The sequence below is a fragment of the Haliaeetus albicilla genome, chromosome 17 (genome assembly GCF_947461875.1).
Source record: "Haliaeetus albicilla chromosome 17, bHalAlb1.1, whole genome shotgun sequence".
Taxonomy (NCBI): Eukaryota; Metazoa; Chordata; class Aves; order Accipitriformes; family Accipitridae; genus Haliaeetus; species Haliaeetus albicilla.
Window position 1 is genome coordinate 9,515,008 of NC_091499.1, and position 6,514 is coordinate 9,521,521.

At 42.8% G+C, this 6,514-nt stretch overlaps 1 protein-coding gene across 6 annotated transcripts in view; it reads right to left on the reverse strand.

Annotated features, from left to right (window-relative positions):
• IBTK (inhibitor of Bruton tyrosine kinase) overlaps positions 1-4,812 on the reverse strand; it is a 58,713-nt gene extending 53,901 nt beyond the window's left edge. For all 6 annotated transcript variants that reach the window (XM_069804741.1, XM_069804740.1, XM_069804737.1 and 3 more), the window contains exon 1: positions 4,617-4,812. The gene's annotated coding sequence lies outside the window, so the exon portion shown is untranslated. The remainder of the gene's footprint in view (positions 1-4,616) is intronic.
• Between the last annotated feature and the right edge of the window lie 1,702 nt (positions 4,813-6,514).

A 6,514-nucleotide genomic window follows, 5' to 3' on the forward strand; every position in this document is an offset into this window, starting at 1 on the left:
CTCCAAGGAATCAAAGTGTGACAGGTCACTGCAATCAGCAGATTCAAGATTGCCAGTGCATCAAACACCCTTCTAAACAGTAATCATTTTTAAAAAAATAGTTGGAGATCTACAGGAAAAACATCAGAAGTGCTATTATCCTCAAACCAATTTGTCACATTTCATCAATATGCCACTAGGCAATAAAATTATGTTGTGGACGAAGTATGAATTTCACATATGCCTTGTAAAGCACATCTTAGATATAATTCATTGTTAAGACATTGCTGTTAGTGCTACAAAGAAAGAAAAGTAAAAATAAAAAGAACATAAAGAAAAATTACTCAGGGAAGTCATTAAATAAAAGCCATAAATAAATCTGTTAGGTAAACTGGTATGAAATGGCACCACCACCCAAGGAAGCAGTCCTGCCGTGCCCCCATGCCATACCTTCCCTTGTGTAGGTACACGCCTATTTAAGACACTGAATTGCATGAGAAAATGAGTCAGAAGAAAGTAAATCCTGGTTCCAAAGAAACTTGTGCCATTACAAGAAAGGAACAGAGAGGCCAGAGAAAAACTTCTTTATACCACCTGAGCTCTAGCCTCACCAAACACCAAAATACTGTGAACAACAAACCACACGTTAAAAGAATAAAGTCTGCTACTTTATAGAAATACAACCCTGCCTACCTCACACTAACTTCATTATGGTGACATTTACTGCAGCTATGTGAAAACTGACTCTGCCGAATTATTTCTTTGCAAGTCATTCTAACCCAGCCCTCCTTTACTATAAACATTACAACACTAGATACTATATTAGTACATTGATATATACACCTTGAGTTTCGAGACAGAATGCTGTAGATCAAGTTTTCACCCCTCCATATTAAAGACTGGCACACCAGTAACACACACTATCACATTCTTACAATATCTGAAAAGGGTTAATAATCAGATCTGACTACTTTTAAATACAAAGGAGGTCCTTAAGTGAAACCTTAAAACTTTAAAATTGTGAATTGATGCTCATGTCTGTGTGAAAACCTTTATGCTTATTTCTAGTATATGGAGTCCCAGCTGAATGATCAGCACCTAAAATAAGCACTAAACAGGAACAGCACCAGCATTTTTTAAACTTTGAATTGAAATGTCTAGAATACAGTGCCCTTCTGATTTTATTTGCAGCTTTTATTTGCAGCTATTTCTGTAGGCTTCTCAGCACTAATGCTATTCATGTTAGAATACCAGTGTCTTCCTAATGCTGTAATTATTAAAAGACATAAATAGCTAAATAATATTATAATCTCTTAAACGTTTTTATGATACAATAGGTATCATTTGGAATTCAAATTCTTTTTAAAATTGATTCCTAATTAACATTTTCATTATAGAAAAAAGTCACAAAAAACAGAGGAATTGGAGCAGCATTCAGAGTATCCCAAAGATGTTTTATTTCAGCAGCAAGCAGATTTCTAAATTTTCCCTTAGAGACATGAGCTACTTATTATACATGTTCACAGCCCAGGAAAATTTAAAAGATTACAACCAACTTGGAAGCAATTCCTAAGTAGCAAGACAGTGTTTGTGGCATCTTGCCTCCTGGAAGTGAGTAGGTAGAGCCCTCTCACTCAGCTCTTCCCCTCAGAGTAAAAGGGAACTAAATAGTGGTTTCTATTTTCCATATAAAGAAGCCTAGAGTTTTCCTTGTGAATCCTAATATGCCTCCTTTAAAAAAAAAAAAAAAAAAAAAACACAACAGTGTAAATAATATGGCTTTTCAGAAGATGCAAAATTCATTTCCTCTTCCTTTTGATAGTAAGTTGCTAAATGAAGAGAGTTATTACTGGCAATACCATATATTTCCGGAAGGCTAAGTCCATCCTTATAAGGGTATTGTGAGTTCTTAAAGATTTCCAGGGTCTAGCGGACCCTGTTGTTTTTTAAACAAGCATGCTGACATTTAATAATATTCTCCAAGTTGATCCATTCACACTTGTTTCATAACATTACAAAAGACCTGTAACCATAACAGCATGGAAATCCTGAAAATATTTGTACCCAAAACAAACTTCACCATGCAGACTACTTGATTAGTAAGCTAATAAAAAATAATAATATAATAAAAAAACACAAATCTAAAGCTTACAGAATTAAAGCCATGGGAATTTGCTACCACATTACTGATTTTCTGGGATTTTTTGTTGGCTGTAGTCTTACCTAAAGGCAACTTTCACTAATACATATTAAAGTAGTAGTTTAGACTCTGACAAAAGTGACTAGCAAATTGAAGCTGGGTAGTAATATAATAAACGTAGCACTGGCATTAAGCAACATATCCTCAAAGGAAACACAGATGAATTCCCAGATAAAGAACAGCAAACACACCCTTCAGCTATAAGCAGCACATTGTCCAAGGCTTTAAAGAACAGCTAGACTACTAATATCTACTCAGAAGACTACATATCTGCAGATAGTTTAACTTGTTCAGAAACTTCCTGCACATTAGTCCGGGCTTTTCAACCCCTTGAATTGTATTATTTGAATACACAATATACTGGGGGGGGGGAATGATTGAATATACAAGGAAAAAAAAAGGCTAAATCTAAGCTATGCAGCAGCTTAAAGTGGTTTGGCAGTCATAAATTCCCAGAGCCTTTTAAAAAAAGTAGTTTCTTCTTGACTATATTACCGGAGCACTGCAATACAAGGAACAGAAAGCAGGAGTTCTGCTCTTCTCAATACACAAAACATCAGGCAGAGGGCTGCCTCTAGTTCAGATATCAAGTTTTAACAGAAGTAGGTAAATAGAAGAAAACTTTGGAAAGAGCAACTAAGATTCAGAAGGTTTACAAAACAACACATGAGTACAGGCTACAGGCTGAGCAAATTGGATCTATTTTCTCCTTCACCTGTAGTTTCTACAGGCCACCCAGAGCCTCTAAATAAGGCAGCTACTACATAAAGAAGAAAAATCAAAACACTAGTCCATTTTACCCCTGACAACGGGATAAGTAGTCATTTGTTCAAATTTCCTAAAAGATTAAGATTGTATGTCAGGAATCACCTTCAAATGATAAACTGAATGCTAGACTCTCAAAATGGACTAGACAAGCAAACCTTTCAAGTTTTAAATCAACGTGACCTGCCTAGAAATAAAGCTATGGAGGAAAACAAACTTGCTTTAAAAAACACCACGTTCCACCATGTCCAATATGTCCCCTGGGCCATGGCAGATCCAAGCTGCTTCATTCACTGCACGGGGCCCTCTGTGCCACAGCTTGGCACAGGTACGCCCCTGGTGCAGGCAGTCTTTAGAGGTCCTCCCCAGACTTTCTACAACTACTGCCTTCACAGCAACAACAGCATAATCCTTATCAGGATGAGACATTCAGTGATCCAGCAACTCTAATCCATTTGCTCCTAACAGTGCTAACAAGCACTACCAATTAAAGGCAGACACGTCTGTCAGAAAAACACCAAAGTACCATTGGTAGCTAAATTCAGCTACAATGCGTCAGAGCAGATCTATTAGTCAGGAATCATAGTACATAAGCAGTAAATTATGAAATACTGTGCTTGGCTTATCTAGAAATAGTCAAAACTACTTACATTTAATAACCTAACACTATCAAAAAAATTAAAACATAAAGTGGTATAGACAAAAGTACCAGTGAGTGCAGTTACAGGCATTTCCATGATACCCTGGGACCTTGCTCTAGATTTTATTACTGAAACACCTAACCCGAAGATAAGTCAAGAGCAATGATCCACGAATGTGTTCTAGCATTTCAGCACACTTAACACTGTACCTGATAAAGACATGAAGTCTTAGGAAAAGCTGACTTTTCTGAATGAGCTCTGAACTTTCAGTACAGTATTATTAAGAAGTACCCACATCTGATGTTGTTGGGAAACTATTTTTTTTTTTTGTAAACCGCAAATTGTGGTCAGTTTCCGTGAACACAGACAACTACACTGACCACGTCAGAAAAAAAAACAAGAGGCAGATTTCAGAGATCAGGTTGTTGGCCCCTAAGAAGACTGCACAGAAATATCCTTTTAAGCTAACTACGAGATTTCAGCTCTCTGGTGCTTATGCTGCTGCTCAAAGCCAGCAACGCTGTGAGCTGCTACCAAAAGCCACAGACAAGTATCACCAAGAAGGCCAGAAACACGACAGGCTTCCCGGGAATCTCCAGCTAAGGAAACCTGGCAGAGGCTGCTGCCAGTGTCGGGCGGGGGGGAAGGTCTGAAGCGTTTCAAAGAGCCAGCCACAGGCCAGGGGCACGCGGGGGGGGGGGGGGGGGGGGGGGAAGCTGGCCGTTTTAACTCCCTCTATTCATGTCCACGTAGCCGGGAAGCGACAAGCGACAGAAAAGACTTATCAAAGAGGCGGCCGAGCCACTCTTCTTCCGCCTCGAAGCCGGTCCCCTCCCATCCTACGTGGCCGGCTGCCCTTTACGCTCCCTGGCTCTCCTGCCTGGGGCTCTCCCCATTCCTACAGCCCCCCCATCGCTGCCGTCCGGTCCGGTCCGGTCCCGTCGCCTCCGCGGGGCCAGCCGTGACACTGCCCTTCCCCCAGGCCCGGCTCCCCCTCCGGACACATCAGCAGGTCGCGGCCCGCCCCTCACCAGTCGCTAGATGAATGGACTCAGGCGGGCAGGGCGGGACGGGCGCTGGGCAGCGCGGGAGCTCATCCTCAGTGACACCGGGGCAGGGGCAGGGCCAGGCCGCTGCGGCTACCGCGACACCTCAGGCGGCGACGGCCGGTGCCAGCGGCTCACGGCGGGGCGCAGGGACAGCAGCAGCCGCACCCCCGAAGAAGCAAGCAGCCGATTGGCCGCGGCGCCGCCGCACCTCGCACGCCAATTGGCTACCACTGCCGCCTCGGCTCCGCCCCCCCACGGCGGAGCCCGGATTGACTGACAGGCTGGGTCAGGTGGCTAAAGGGGTGCCAGGGGGCGGGGCGAGCCTGGTGGGCGTGGCCTGGCATGACGGGCTGTCCCGCGGCGTGAAAGGGTTGAAGGAAAATGGCCGCCGCAGGTGTGAGGTGGCTGCGACGCACGTCGTGTCGTGGGCGAGGAAAGGGGCAGGAAATAATGGGGAGGGGGCAGGCGAAGGGGAGAAAGCTGAGGTGTTTCAGTGCCTTGTTCTGTCAGTCTTCACGAGGGAAGCAGTGTGGCCAGCGGTGAAGAAGTAGGGTGGGTTTCTGGCAAGGCAGCACCTCCAGGGGGACTCGAAAGCAAATAGTTAAACAACCAGCCTGCCGGTCTCTAGAAAATAACGAAGTGACAGAAAGCATCGAGAAGGCTGTCTCGAGGCAGATCGTCTTAAGCCAATGTAATTGCTCTCTCTGGCAGAACAAGTGGCCTCATTTATAAGATACAGCTTGATTTTTGTGAGGCTTTTGACACCAGCTGGGCAGGCAGTCTCGTAAGCAAACTTGGTACGTGCACAGGATTTGAACAACTGCCCTTGTAAAATAATTACATAGGGTTCACTTAATGTGTGTTTCAAGTAAACTCCATGAGGGCTCAATTCAATTCTACTTTTTAATTAATGTCTTGGATCGTGTAATAGGTGGTACAGGTGACAGATTAATCTGGAACAGGATTAGAATGCAGCATTTTGGGGTGGGAAGCTAGGAGCCAAGAGAAGCAGTACCTACCATAAAATACAGAGTAACAAAATCGTACATCACTTTTTCCAAAATACGGAAACACACTAATGATGTGTTAACAGTAATGCCAATGGCTACGGTTTCTACGTGTTTCTTTAAAGCCAGTTTTATCCCCTGTGTGGTGCAAGCATTGAAAGGCTTCAAAACAACCGAGCTGTTTTTTAAACCACAAAACATTTGAAGTTGAAAAAAGTTACGTGTGTTCTTCAGCAGCAGTTCACTTTGGGGAAGACTGAGTAGAAGTTGTATGTAGGTGAATCTCAAGCATTTTTACCCATGCCATCTGACCAAGTTAATGTGACTTGTGCAATCTGCTTTCTGTATTTTACTGTATAAATGTTTGGTTTGCCAGCAGTCATTCACCATTGTAACTAACCCTGCCTGCTATGTGAAATTGATTTATGTGTTATTTTCCTAGTGATAGCTTCTCTCTGCTTTAGTCATAAGCATACCTCAGAGGTGGCCTTGCTCCAAGTATGCTGCCAGCTGGCCTAAGAACAGTAATGACCATCTGGGGAGATAAGGAGGTCCAAATACAGCTGAAGTCAGTCATAAACAATACTTTGTTTTACAGTAGTGAATTCAAGTGAATAGCTGGGACAGGCATCCTTTGGAGAGGTAAAGAGCACAGTGGAAAAATTAAGAGGCTTAAAGTAGAACAAGGTCCAAGACAACATGAACAGATACTATATGAGCAAAATAATTTCTAAGAAGCTGGACAGCCCCTCAGGTCTCTCATAGAAAAATACTACTGTAAAGAATAGAAAACTACAGCAAGGGACACAGAAAAGTTGGAAAATAATACTGAGTCATGAATAGGACCTGATGGAGTCTGAGTCAGCCAAAACC